Source organism: Hypanus sabinus, assembly GCF_030144855.1.
Source record: "Hypanus sabinus isolate sHypSab1 chromosome 24 unlocalized genomic scaffold, sHypSab1.hap1 SUPER_24_unloc_15, whole genome shotgun sequence".
In the NCBI taxonomy this organism is placed as follows: domain Eukaryota; kingdom Metazoa; phylum Chordata; class Chondrichthyes; order Myliobatiformes; family Dasyatidae; genus Hypanus; species Hypanus sabinus.
This window is the reverse complement of record NW_026778928.1, coordinates 40,744-56,631: the sequence shown is the minus strand read 5'-3', so window position 1 is coordinate 56,631 and position 15,888 is coordinate 40,744. Positions and strand designations below refer to the sequence as shown.

Here is a 15,888-nt window from a genome sequence, read left to right as displayed (position 1 = left end):
ATCACACAGTCTCGGGGTGAGACACAGAGTGAATCTCCCTCCACACTGTCCCATCACACACTCCCGTGGTCAGACACAGAGTGAATCTCCCTCCCCACTGTCCCATCACACACTCCCGGAACAGACACAGAGTGAATATCCCTCCACACGGTCCCATCACACACTCCCGGGGTCAGACACAGAGTGAATCTACCTTGACACAGTCCCATCACACACTCCCGGGGTCAGGTACGGAGTGAATATCCCTCCACACGGTCCCATCACACACTCCCGGGGTCAGACACAGAGTGAATCTCCCTCCCCACTATCCCATCACACACTCCCGGAGTCAGACACAGAGTGAATATCACTCCACACGGTCCCATCACACACTCCCGGGGTCAGACACAGAGTGAATCTCCGTCCACACAGTCCCATCACACACTCCCGGAGTCAGACAGAGAGTGAATCTCCCTCCACACCGTCCCATCACACACTCCCGAGGTCAGGTACGGAGTGAATATACCTCCACACGGTCCCATCACACACTCCCGGGGTCAGACACAGAGTGAAACTCCCTCCCCACCATCCCATCACACACTCCCAGGGTCAGTCACAGAGTGAATATCCCTCCACACCGTCCCATAACACACTCCCGGGGTCAGACACAGAGTGAATCTCCCTCCACACCGTCCCATCACGCACCTCCGGAGTCAGACACAGAGTGAATATCCCTCCACACGGTCCCATCACACACTCCCGGGGTCAGACACAGAGTGAATCTCCCTCTCCACCATCCCATCACACACTCCCGGGGTCAGGTACGGAGTGAATCTCCCTCCACACCGTCCCATCACACACTCCCGCGGTCAGACACAGAGTGAATCTCCCTCCACAGAGCCCCATCACACACTCCCGGAGTCAGACTGAGAGTGAATCTCCTTCCGCACGATCCCATCACACACTGCCGGGGTCAGACACAGAGTGAATCTCCCTCCAAACCGTCCCATCACACACTCCCGGGGTCAGACTCGGAGTGAATCTCCCTCCACACCGTCCCATCACACACTCCCGGGGTCAGACACAGAGTGAATCTCCCTCCACACCGTCCCATCACACACTCCCTGGGTCAGACACAGAGTGAATCTCCCTCCACACCTTCCCATCACACATTCCTGGGGTCAGACACAGAGTGAAACTCCCTCCCCACTGTCCCATCAGACACTCCCGGGGTCAGACACAGAGTGAATCTCCCTCCACACAGTCCCATCACACACTCCTGGGGTCAGACACAGTGAATCTCCCTCCACACCGTCCCATCACACACTCCCGGAGTCAGACACAGAGTGAATCTCCCTCCTCACCGTCCCATCACACAATCCCGGGGTCGGACACAGAGTGAATCTCCCTCCTCACCGTCCCATCACACACTCCCGGGGTCAGACACAGAGTGAATCTCCCACCACACCGTCCCATCACACAATCCCGGGGTCGGACACAGAGTGAATCTCCTTCCACTCCGTCCCATCACACACTCCTGGGGTCAGACACAGAGGGAATCTCCCTCCACACCGTCCCATCACACACTCCCGGGGTCAGACAGAGTGAATCTCCCTCCCCACCGTCCCATCACACACTCCCGGGGTCAGACACAGAGTGAATCTCCCTCCATACCGTCCCATCACACACTCCCGGGGTCGGAATCAGAGTGAGGCTCCCTCCTAACCGTCCCATCACACACTCCCGGGGTCAGACACAGAGTGAATCTTCCTCCACACTGTACCATCACACACTCCCGTGGTCAGACACAGAGTGAATCTCCCTCCCCACTGTCCCATCACACACTCCCGGGGTCAGACGGAGAGTGAATCTCCCTCCACACTGTCCCATCACACACTCCCGGCGTCAGACACAGAGTGAATCTCCCTCCCCAGCATCCCATCACACACTCCCGGGGTCAGACACAGAGTGAATATCACTCCACACGGTCCCATCACACACTCCCTGGGTCAGACACAGAGTGAATCTCCCTCCACACCGTCCCATCACACACTCCCGGGGTCAGGTACGGAGTGAATATCCCTCCACACGGTCCCATCACACACTCCCGGGGTCAGACACAGAGTGAATCTCCCTCCACACAGTCCCATCACACACTCTCGGGGTCAGACACAGAGTGAATATCTCTCCACACGGTTCCATCACACACTCCCGGGGTCAGACACAGAGTGAATCTCCCTCCACACAGTCCCATCACACACTCCCGGGGTCAGACACAGAGTGAATCTCCCTCCACACGGTCCCATCACACACTCCCGGGGTCAGACACAGAGTGAATCTCCCTCCACACGGTCACATCACACACTCCCGGGGTCAGACACAGAGTGAATCTCCCTCCACACAGTCCCATCACACACTCTCGGGGTCAGACACAGAGTGAATCTCCCTCCACACTGTCCCATCACACACTCCCGTAGTCAGACACAGAGTGAATCTCCCACCACACCGTCCCATCACACACTCCCGGGGTCAGACACAGAGTGAATCTCCGTCCACACAGTCCCATCACACACTCCAGGAGTCAGACACAGAGTGAATCTCCCTCCACACGGTCACATCACACACTCCCGGGGTCAGACACAGAGTGAATCTCCGTCCACACAGTCCCATCACACACTCCAGGAGTCAGACACAGAGTGAATCTCCCTCCACACGGTCACATCACACACTCCCGGGGTCAGACACAGAGTGAATCTCCCTCCACACAGTCCCATCACACAGTCTCGGGGTGAGACACAGAGTGAATCTCCCTCCACACTGTCCCATCACACACTCCCGTGGTCAGACACAGAGTGAATCTCCCTCCCCACTGTCCCATCACACACTCCCGGAACAGACACAGAGTGAATATCCCTCCACACGGTCCCATCACACACTCCCGGGGTCAGACACAGAGTGAATCTACCTTGACACAGTCCCATCACACACTCCCGGGGTCAGGTACGGAGTGAATATCCCTCCACACGGTCCCATCACACACTCCCGGGGTCAGACACAGAGTGAATCTCCCTCCCCACTATCCCATCACACACTCCCGGAGTCAGACACAGAGTGAATATCACTCCACACGGTCCCATCACACACTCCCGGGGTCAGACACAGTGAATCTCCCTCCACACCGTCCCATCACACACTCCCAGGGTCAGGTACGGAGTGAATATCCCTCCACACGGTCCCATCACACACTCCCGGGGTCAGACACAGAGTGAATCTCCCTCCCCACCTTCCCATCACACACTCCCGGGGTCAGACACAGAGTGAATATCCCTCCCCACTGTCCCATCACACACTCCCGGAGTCAGACACAGAGTGAATATCCCTCCACACGGTCCCATCACACACTCCCGGGGTCAGACACAGAGTGAATCTCCCTCCACACAGTCCCATCACACACTCCCGGGGTCAGAAACAGAGTGAATCTCCCTCCACACGGTCCCATCACACACTCCCGGGGTCAGACACAGAGTGAATCTCCCTCCACACGGTCACATCAGACACTCCCGGGGTCAGACACAGAGTGAATCTCACTCCACACGGTCCCATCACACACTCCCGGGGTCAGACACAGAGTGAATCTCCCTCCACACTGTCCCATCACACACTCCCGTAGTCAGACACAGAGTGAATCTCCCTCCCCACTGTCCCATCACACACTCCCGTAGTCAGACACAGAGTGAATATCCCTCCACACGTTCCCATCACACACTCCCGGGGTCAGACACAGAGTGAATCTCCCTCCACACAGTCCCATCACACACTCTCGGGGTGAGACACAGAGTCAATCTCCCTCCACACTGTCCCTTCACACACTCCCGTGGTCAGACACAGAGTGAATCTCCCTCCCCACTGTCCCATCACACACTCCCGGAACAGACACAGTGTGAATATCCCTCCACACGGTCCCATCACACACTCCCGGGGTCAGACAGAGAGTGAATCTACCTTCACACCGTCCCATCACACACTCCCGGGGTCAGGTACGGAGTGAATATCCCTCCACACGGTCCCATCACACACTCCCGGGGTCAGACACAGAGTGAATCTCCCTCCCCACTATCCCATCACACACTCCCGGAGTCAGACACAGAGTGAATATCACTCCACACGGTCCCATCACACACTCCCGGGGTCAGACACAGAGTGAATCTCCCTCCACACCGTCCCATCACACACTCCCGGGGTCAGGTACGGAGTGAATATCCCTCCACACGGTCCCATCACACACTCCCGGGGTCAGACACAGAGTGAATCTCCCTCCCCACCTTCCCATCACACACTCCCGGGGTCAGACACAGAGTGACTATCCCTCCCCACTGTCCCATCACACACTCCCGGAGTCAGACACATAGTGAATATCCCTCCACACGGTCCCATCACACACTCCCGGGGTCAGACACAGAGTGAATCTCCCTCCACACAGTCCCATCACACACTCCCGGGGTCAGACACAGATTGAATCTCCCTCTACACGGTCCCATCACCCTCTCCCGGGTTCAGACACAGAGTGAATCTCCCTCCACACGGTCACATCAGACACTCCCGGGGTCAGACACAGATTGAATCTCACTCCACACGGTCCCATCACACACTCCCGGGGTCAGACACAGAGTGAATCTCCCTCCACACTGTCCCATCACACACTCCCGTAGTCAGACACAGAGTGAATCTCCCTCCCCACTGTCCCATCACACACTCCCGTAGTCAGACACAGAGTGAATATCCCTCCACACGTTCCCATCACACACTCCCGGGGTCAGACACAGAGTGAATCTCCTTCCACTCCTTCCCATCTCACACTCCCGGGATCAGACACAGAGTGAATCTCCCTCCACACCGTCGCATCAAACACTCCCGGGGTTAGACACAGAGTGAATCTCCCTCCCCACCATCCCATCACACACTCCCGGGGTCAGACACAGAGTGAATCTCCCTCCACACGGTCCGATCACACACTCCCGGGGTCAGAGACAGAGTGAATCTCCCTCCACTCTGTCCCATCACACACTGCCGTGGTCAGACGCAGAGTGAATCTCCCTCCCCACTGTCCCATCACGCACTCCCGGGGTCAGACTGAGCGTGAATCTCCCTCTCCACCATCCCATCACACACTCCCGGAGTCAGACACAGAGTGAATATCCCTCCACACGGTCCCATCACACACTCCCGGGGTCAGAGTGAGAGTGAATCTCCCTCCACACCAACCCATCACACACTCCCGGGGTCAGACACAGAGGGAATCTCCCTCCACACCGTCGCATCACACACTTCCGGGAACAGACACAGAGTGAATCTCCCTCCACACGGTCCCATCACACACTTCCGTGGTCAGACACAGAGTGTATTTCCCTCCACACCGTCCCATCACACACTCCCGTGGTCAGACACAGAGTGAATTTCCCTCCCCACTGTCCCATCACACGCTCCCGGGGTCAGACTGAAAGTGAATCTCCCTCCACACCGTCCCATCACGCACTCCCGGAGTCAGACACAGAGTGAATATCCCTCCACACGGTCTCATCACACACTCCCGGGGTCAGACACAGAGTGAATCTCCCTCCACACCGTCCCATCACACACTCCCGGGTCAGACACGGAGTGAATCTCCCTCCACACCGTCCCATCATACACTCCCGGGGTCAGACACAGAGTGAATCTCCCTCCACGCCGTCCCATCACACACTCCCGGGGTCAGACACAGAGTCCTTCTCCCTCCCCACTGTCCCATCACAAACTCCCGGGGTCAGACTGAGAGTGAATTTCCCTCCACACCATCCCATCACACACTCCCTGGTTCAGACACAGAGTGAATCTCCCTCCACCCGTCCTATCACACACTCCTGAAGCTGTGATTTAGGTTTCTAATCTCCTTAGTAATATTTGAATCGTCTGTCTTCCCCCAGCACTGAACAAGTTTCACTCCTTTGTCGAGCAGAGGAAGACAATCGGACGAGGAAAGGTCAGTGATGGTTCATCGACTAATTGAGGGAGGGATCACAGGTGAATATCACATAGCAAGTCTTGAATTTATACATTTCCTAGACTGTGTGACACTCCCTCAGCACTGAGCAGTAACACTGTGAGCCCCCTCCATACCCTCCCATCTCTCATCCCCATGGGTCAGACACAGAGTGAGGCCCCCTCCATACCCTCCCATCTCTCATCCCCATGGGTCAGACACAGAGTGAGACCCCCTCCATACCCTCCCATCTCTCATCCCCATGGGTCAGACACAGAGTGAGGCCCCCTCCATACCCTCCCATCTCTCATCCCCATGGGTCTGACACAGAGTGAGGCCCCCTCCATACCCTCCCATCTCTCATCCCCATGGGTCTGACACAGAGTGAGGCCCCCTCCATACCGTCCCATCTCTCATCCCCATGGGTCAGACACAGAGTGAGACCCCCTCCATACCCTCCCATCTCTCATCCCCATGGGTCTGACACAGAGTGAGGCCCCCTCCATACCCTCCCATCTCTCATCCCCATGGGTCAGACACAGAGTGAGGCCCCCTCCATACCCTCCCATCTCTCATCCCCATGGGTCAGACACAGAGTGAGGCCCCCTCCATACCCTCCCATCTCTCATCCCCATGGGTCAGACACAGAGTGAGGCCCCCTCCACACCCTCCCATCTCTCATCCCCATGGGTCAGACACAGAGTGAGGCCCCCTCCATACCCTCCCATCTCTCATCCCCATGGGTCAGACACAGAGTGAGGCCCCCTCCATACCCTCCCATCTCTCATCCCCATGGGTCAGACACAGAGTGAGGCCCCCTCCATACCCTCCCATCTCTCATCCCCATGGGTCTGACACAGAGTGAGGCCCCCTCCATACCCTCCCATCTCTCATCCCCATGGGTCAGACACAGAGTGAGGCCCCCTCCATACCCTCCCATCTCTCATCCCCATGGGTCAGACACAGAGTGAGGCCCCCTCCATACCCTCCCATCTCTCATCCCCATGGGTCTGACACAGAGTGAGGCCCCCTCCATACCCTCCCATCTCTCATCCCCATGGGTCAGACACAGAGTGAGGCCCCCTCCATACCCTCCCATCTCTCATCCCCATGGGTCAGACACAGAGTGAGGCCCCCTCCATACCGTCCCATCTCTCATCCCCATGGGTCAGACACAGAGTGAGGCCCCCTCCATATCCTCCCATCTCTCATCCCCATGGGTCAGACACAGAGTGAGGCCCCCTCCATACCCTCCCATCTCTCATCCCCATGGGTCAGACATAGAGTGAGGCCCCCTCCATACCCTCCCATCTCTCATCCCCATTGGTCAGACACAGAGTGAGGCCCCCTCCATACCCTCCCATCTCTCATCCCCATGGGTCAGACACAGAGTGAGGCCCCCTCCATACCCTCCCATCTCTCATCCCCATGGGTCAGACACAGAGTGAGGCCCCCTCCATACCCTCCCATCTCTCATCCCCATGGGTCAGACACAGAGTGAGGCCCCCTCCATACCCTCCCATCTCTCATCCCTATGGGTCAGACACAGAGTGAGGCCCCCTCCACACCCTCCCATCTCTCATCCCCATGGGTCAGACACAGAGTGAGGCCCCCTCCATACAGTGGTTTAACACTCCACACTCCTTTCCCCGGGTATATACATCTCCCCAGACAGTGACACTCCCTCAGTACCGGGGAGTGTGTGTCTGCGGTTTAACACTCCATTCCCCGAGTACATACATCTCCCCAGACAGTGACACTCCCTCAGTACCAGGGAGTGTGTGTCTGTGGTTTAACACTCCATTCCCCGGGTATATACATCTCCCCAGTCAGTGTGACACTCCCTCAGTACCGGGGAGTGTGTGTCTGCGGTTTAACACTCCATTCCCCGAGTATATACATCTCCCCAGACAGTGACACTCCCTCAGTACCGGGTAGTGTGTGTCTATGGTTTAACACTACTTTCCCCGGGTATATACATCTCCCCAGACAGTGACACTCCCTCAGTACCGGGGAGTGTGTGTCTGTGGTTTAACACTCCATTCCCCAAGTATATACATCTCCCCAGTCAGTGTGACACTCCCTCAGTACCGGGGAGTTTGTGTCTGTGCTTTAACACTCCATTCCCCGAGTATATACATCTCCCCAGTCAGTGTGACACTCCCTCAGTACCAGGGAGTGTGTTTCTGTGGTTTAACACTCCATTCCCCGAGTATATACATCTCCCCAGTCAGTGTGACACTCCCTCAGTACCGGGGAGTGTGTTTCTGTGGTTTAACACTCCATTCTATCTGCCAACCAGTTTTCTATCCATGTTGAAACCCTGCCCCCAATGCCATGAGCTCTGATTTTACTCACCAATCTCCTATGTGGCACCTTATCGAATGCCTTCTGAAAATCTAGGTCTACAACATCCACTGGCTTACCCTCGTCTAACATCCTTGTTACACCCTCAAAAAACTCCAACAGATTAGTCAAGCATGATTTGCCCTTGGTAAATCCATGCTGGCTCGGCCTAATCCTATTTCTGCCATCTAGATGTGCCACTATTTCGTCCTTAATAATGGACTCAAGCATCTTCCCCACGACTGACGTTAGGCTAACAGGGCGATAGTTCTCCGTTTTCTCCTTCCCTCCCTTCTTGAAAAGTGGGATAACATTAGCCACTCTCCAACCTTCAGGAACTGATCCTGAATCTAAGGAACATTGGAAAATGATTACCAATGCATCCGCAATTTCCTGAGCCACCTCTTTTAGAACCCTCGGATGCAGACCATCTGGACCCGGGGATTTATTAGCCTTCAGTCCTACCAGTCTACTCATCACAGTTTCTTTCCTAATGTCAATCTGTCTCAATTCCTCTGATATCTTATGACCCTGGCCCATCCATACATCTGGGAGATTGCTTGTGTCCTCCCTGGTGAAGACAGATCTAAAGTACGCATTAAATTCTGTTGCCATTTCCCTGTTTCCCATAACAATTTCTCCCAATTCATTCTTCAAGGGGCCAACATTGTTCTTAACTATCTTCTTTCTCTTCACATAGCTAAAAAAGCTTTTGCTATCCCATTTTATATTCCTGGCTAGACTGAGCTCATACCTGATTTTTTCTCTCCGTATTGCTTTTTTAGTTAAGATCTGCTGCTCCTTAAAACTTTCCCAATCATCTGTATTCCCACTCATCTTAGCCCTGTCATACTTCTTTTTCTTTAATGCTATACAATCTCTGACTTCCTTTGTCAACCACTGTGGCCCCTTCCCCCTCTTTGAATCCTTCCTTCTCATTGGAATGAACTGCTTTTGCATCTTTTGTATTATGCCCAAGAATATCTGCCACTGCTGATCCACTGTCTTTCCTGCCAGGGCATCCGCCCATTTAACTTTGGCCAGCTCTTCCCTCATGGCTCCGTAGTCTCCTTTATTTAATTGCAACACTGACACCTCTGATCTGCCCTTATCCCTCTCAAATTGTAGATAAAAACTTATCATGTTATGATCACTACTTCCTAATGGCTCCTTTACTTCAAGATCACTTATCAATTCCTGTTCATTACACATCACCAAAGTCCAAAATAGCCTCGTTCCTGGTTGGCTCAAGCACAAGCTGTTCCAAAAATACATCTCTTAGACACTCCACAAACTCCCTATCCTGGGGTCCAGCACCTACCTGATTCTCCCAGTCCACCTGCATGTTGAAATCTCCCATAACGACTACATTACCTTTAGCACATGCCAATGTTAACTCCCTAATCAACTTGTACCCAATATCCACGCTACTGTTTGGGGGCCTGTACACAACACCCATTAGGGTCTTTTTACCCTTACTGTTCCTCAGCTCAATCCACACAGACTCTACTTCCCCTGTTCCCAAGTCACCTCTTGCTAAGGACTGAATCTCATTTCTCACCAACAGGGCCACCCCACCCCCTCTTCCCATATTTCTGTCTCTACGATAGCACGTATACCCTGGTACACTCAATTCCCAGGCCTGATCTCCTTGCAGCCATGTCTCCGTTATCCCAACAATATCGTAGTTCCCCATTTTCATCTGAGCTTCAAGCTCATCTGTCTTATTTCTGACACTACGCGCATTCAAGTATAGAATTCTTAGCCCATTCCTCCTCTCTTTGCTTAAAACACTGTCTATTGTACCTAACCCAGCTCCTGGAACTTCCATCGGGCTAATTGCACCCTGAATTTTGATGACCTTCTCAAGATTACCCAAACCTTCTACACATTTAACCCCATGCTCCTTCTGACCAACCCTCTGGATCTGGATCCCTGCCCCCTGCACATCTAGTTTAAACCCCCCCCCCCCGAGCAGCACTGGCAAACATTCCTGCAAGAATGTTAGTACCCCTCTGGTTCAGATGTAGACCATCCCTTCGAAACAGATCCCAATGTCCCTGGAACAAAGACCAATTATCCAAAAACCTGAACCCTTCCTTCCTGCACCATGCTCTCAGCCTCGTATTAATGTGCATAATCATTCTATTCTTCGCCTCACTCGCACGTGGCACAGGTAGCAATCCCGAGATTGTCACCCTGGAGGTCCTGCCTTTCAGCTTCACTCCTAATTCCCTGAACTCTCTAAGCAGGACCCCTTCACTCACCTTACCTACATCATTGGTCCCTACATGGACCACTACATCTGGGTTCATGCCCTCACTCTCAAGAATAGCCTGCACCCGATCTGAGATGTCCCGGACCCTGGCACCAGGGAGGCAACATACCATCCGAGACTCCCGATCTGCCCCACAAAATCTCCTATCTGCCCCCCAACTATAGAATCCCCTAAAACTATTGCTCTCTTCTCTTCCCTCCTCCCCTTCCTAGTTGAGGGTTCAACCTCTGTGCCAGAGGCAGGACCACTACAACTCATTCCTGGTAGGTCATCTCCATCAACAGTATCCAGTACGGTATACTTATTGTTAATGGGAATGGCCGCAGGGGTGCTCTGCTCTCTCTGCCTGCTCCCCCTGCCCCTCTGGACCGTCACTCATCTGCCTACTTCTTGGTTTTTTGGTGTGACTACCTCCTGATAACTCCTATCTATCTCTGCCTCTGCCTCCCGAATGATCCATAGTTCATCCAGCTCCTGCTCCAACTCCCTAACTCGGTCTGATAGGAGCTGCAGCTGGATGCACCTTTTGCAGGTGTGGTCATCAGGGACAACTGTGTTGACCCTGACTTCCCACATACTGCATACGGAGCACACCACTGCTCTGACTGTCTCCCCCATACCTGAACTGGATTAATAGAATAAGTCTAAAAAGCACCTAGCAACCTTACCTTCTTCCCCTCAGCGAGCAATCACACAGGCTTACCGAAGACCCCTTAGCCAAAGCCCACTTAGCCAAAGCCCAGGACTCTGCTTCCACGGACTCCGCTGCCCGCTCTGACAAGAAGTCCTGCCTTTTAAAGTGCGCGCTCGACGCTGACGTAACTCGTGCCTGCGCAGTTCCCCCTCCTCCACAGGTATTGACCAGGTAGGCTTAAATCCTACCTACACGGTCGAATTCTCTGAGATCCCAGCAGAATCACAAGCTTGCTCTCGAATGCACTGCCTCGGAAGACGGTGGAGGCCAATTCCCTGGATGCTTTCAAGAAGGAGCTAGATAGATATCTGATGGATAGGGGAATCAAGGGAGATGGGGACAAGGCAGGGACTGGGTATTGATAATGAATGATCAGCCATGATCTCAGAATGGCGGTGCAGACTCGAGGGGCCGAATGGTCTACTTCTGCACCTATCGTCTATTGTCTATTCCCCGGGTATATACATCTCCCCAGTCAGTGTAACACTCCCTCAGTACCGGGGAGTGTGTGTCTGTGGTTTAACACTCCATTCCCCGAGTATATACATCTCCCCAGACAGTGACACTCCGTTAGGACCGGGGAGTGTGTGTCTGTGCTTTAACACTCCATTCCCTGAGTATATACATCTCCCCAGACAATTTAACGCTGACCCCCACCCCCATGTGTCAACAACACTCATCCCCCAACCTCCCCGTGAGTCAACAACAACACTGATCCCCCATCCTCCCAGTGTGCCCACAACAACACAGATTCCCCACCCTCCCAGTGTGTCAAAAACAACACTGATCCCCCACCCTCCCCGTGTGTCCAGAACAACACTGATCCCCCACCCTCCCAGTGTGTCAACAACACCAATCCCCCACCCTCCCCTTGGGTCAACAACAACACTGATCCCCCACACTCCCAGAGGGTCAACAACAACACCAATCCCCACCCTCCCAGTGGGGCAACAACAACACTGATCCCCCACCCTCCCCCGTGTCAACAACAACACTGATCCCCCATCCTCCCAGTGTGTCCAGAACAACACCGATCTCCCACCCTCCCAGTGTGTCAACAACAACACTGATCCCCCACCCTCCCAGTGTGTCAACAAAAACACTGATCCCCCACCCTCCCAGTGTGTCAACAACACCAATCCCCCACCCTCCCCGTGTGTCAACAACAACACCAATCCCCCACCCTCCCCGTGGGTCAACAACAACACTGATCCCCCACCCTCCCCTTGGGTCAACAACAACACCGATCCCCCACCCTCCCAGTGTGTCAACAACAACACCAATCCCCCACCCTCCCCGTGGGTCAACAACAACACTGATCCCCCACCCTCCCCGTGGGTCAACAACACCGATCCCCCATCCTCCCAGTGTGTCAACAACAACACCGATCCCCCACCCTCTCCGTGGGTCAACAACAACACTGATCCCCCACTCTCCCAGTGTGTCAACAACAACACCGATCCCCCACCCTCTCCGTGGGTCAACAACAACACTGATCCCCACCCTCCCAGTGTGTCAACAACAACACTGATCCCCCACCCTCCCAGTGTGTCAACAACAACACTGATCCCCCACCCTCCCAGTGTGTCAACAACACCAATCCCCCACCCTCCCCGTGTGTCAACAACAACACCAATCCCCCACCCTCCCCGTGGGTCAACAACAACACTGATCCCCCACCCTCCCCTTGGGTCAACAACAACACCGATCCCCCACCCTCCCAGTGTGTCAACAACAACACCAATCCCCCACCATCCCCGTGGGTCAACAACAACACCGATCCCCCACCCTCCCCGTGGGTCAACAACACCGATCCCCCATCCTCCCAGTGTGTCAACAACAACACTGATCCCCCACCCTCCCAGTGTGTGAACAACACCGATCCCCCACCCTCCCAGTGTGTCAACAACAACACCGATCCCCCACCCTCTCCGTGGGTCAACAACAACACTGATCCCCCACCCTCCCAGTGTGTCAACAACAACACCGATCCCCCACCCTCTCCGTGGGTCAACAACAACACTGATCCCCACCCTCCCAGTGTGTCAACAACAACACTGATCCCCCATCCTCCCAGTGTGTCAACAACAACACCGATCCCCCACCCTCCCAGTGTCTCAACAACAACACCGATCCCCCACCCTCCCAGTGTGTCAACAACAACACTGATCCCCCACTCTCCCCTTGGGTCAACAACAACTGATCCCCCACCCTCCCAGTGTGTCAACAACAACACTGATCCCCCACTCTCCCCTTGGGTCAACAACAACTGATCCCCCACCCTCCCAGTGTGTCAACAACAACACTGATCCCCCACCCTCCCAGTGTGTCAACAACAACACCGATCCCCACCCTCCCAGTGTGTCAACAACAACACCGATCCCCCACCCTCCCAATGTGTCCACAACAACACCGATCCCCACCCTCCCAGTGTGTCAACAACACTGATCCCCCACCCTCCCAGTGTGTCAACAACAACACCGATCCCCCACCCTCCCAGTGTGTCAACAACAACACTGATCCCCCACTCTCCCCTTGGGTCAACAACAACCGATCCCCCACCCTCCCAGTGTGTCAACAACAACACTGATCCCTCACCCTCCCAGTGTGTCAACAACAACAACCGATCCCCCACCCTCCCAGTGTGTCAACAACAACACTGATCCCTCACCCTCCCAGTGTGTCAACAACAACACTGATCCCCCACCCTCCCCGTGGGTCAATAACACTGATCCCCCACCCTCCCAGTGTGTCCACAACAACACTGATCCCCCACCCTCCCAGTGTGTCCACAACAACACCGATCCACCACCCTCCCAGTGTGTGAACAACACTGATCCCCCACCCTCCCAGAGTGTCAACAACAACACTGATCCCCACCCTCCCCGTGTGTGAACAACACTGATCCCCCACCCTCCCAGAGTGTCAACAACAACACTGATCCCCCACCCTCCCCGTGTGTGAACAACACTGATCCCCCACCCTCCCAGAGTGTCAACAACAACACTGATCCCCACCCTCCCCGTGTGTGAACAACACTGATCCCCCACCCTCCCAGTGTGTGAACAACACTGATCCCCCACCCTCCCAGTGTGTCCACAACAACACTGATCCCCCACCCTCCCAGAGTGTCAACAACACTGATCCCCCACCCTCCCCGTGTGTGAACAACACTGATCCCCCACCCTCCCAGTGTGTGAACAACACTGATCCCCCACCCTCCCCGTGTGTCCACAACAACACTGATCCCCCACCCTCCCCGTGTGTCAACAACAACACTGATCCCCCACCCTCCCAGAGTGTCAACAACAACACTGATACCCCACCCTCCCAGAGTGTCAATAACAACACTGATCCCCCACCCTCCCAGAGTGTCAATAACAACACCGATCCCCCATCCTCCCAGTGTGTCAACAACAACACTGATCCTCACCCTCCCCGTGGGTCAACAACAACACTGATCCCCCACCCTCCCAGTGTGTCAACAACAACACCGATCCCCCACCCTCCCAGTGGGTCAACAACAACACCGATCCCCCACCCTCCCAGTGGGTCAACAACAACACCGATCCCCCACCCTCCCAGTGTGTCAACAACAACACTGATCCCCCACACTCCCTGTGGGTCAACAACAACACCGATCCCCCACCCTCCCAGTGTGTCAACAACAATACCGATCCCCGACCCTCCCAGTGTGTCAACAACAACACTGATCCCCCACACTCCCCGTGGGTCAACAACAACACCGATCCCCCACCCTCCCAGAGTGTCAACAACAACACTGATCCCCCACCCTCCCAGTGTGTCAACAACAACACTGATCCCCCCACCCTCCCAGTGTGTCCACAACAACACCGATCCCCCACCCTCCCAGTGTGTCAACAACACTGATCCCCCACCCTCCCAGTGTGTCCACAACAACACCGATCCCCCACCCTCCCAGTGGGTCAACAACAACACCGATCCCCCACCCTCCCAGTGTGTCCACAACAACACCGATCCCCCACCCTCCCAGTGTGTCAATAACAACACTGACCCCCACCCTCCCCCGAGTCAACAACAACACTGATCCCCCACCCTCCCAGTGTGTCCACAACAACACCGATCCCCCACCCTCCCAGTGTGTCAACAACAACACTGATCCCCCACCCTCCCAGTGTGTCAACAACAACACTGATCCCCCACCCTCCCAGTGAGTCAACAACACTGATCCCCCACCCTCCCAGAGTGTCAATAACAACACTGACCCCCACCCACCCAGTGGGTCAACAACAACACTGATCCCCCACCCTCCCCGTGGGTCAACAACAACACTGATCCCCCACCCTCCCAGTGTGTCAACAACAACACTGATCCCCCACCCTCCCCCGTGTCAACAACAACACTGATCCCCCACCTTCGCAGTGTGTCAACAACAACAGTGATCCCCCACCCACCCAGGGTGTCAACAACAACAGTGATCCCCCACCCTCCCAGTGTGTCAACAACAACACTGATCCCCCACCTTCGCAGTGTGTCAACAACAACACTGATCCCCCACCCTCCCAGTGTGTCAACAACAACATTGATCCCCCA

At 54.9% G+C, this 15,888-nt stretch overlaps 1 long non-coding RNA gene across 1 annotated transcript in view; it reads left to right on the top strand.

Moving 5' to 3' along the window:
• The window catches only part of LOC132385458 (uncharacterized), a 392,959-nt gene extending 386,920 nt beyond the window's left edge, over positions 1 to 6,039 (top strand). Inside the window, exon 4 of the long non-coding RNA XR_009509187.1 lies at positions 5,940 to 6,039. This is a non-coding gene — a long non-coding RNA (uncharacterized LOC132385458). The remainder of the gene's footprint in view (positions 1 to 5,939) is intronic.
• Positions 6,040 to 15,888: the final 9,849 nt, after the last annotated feature.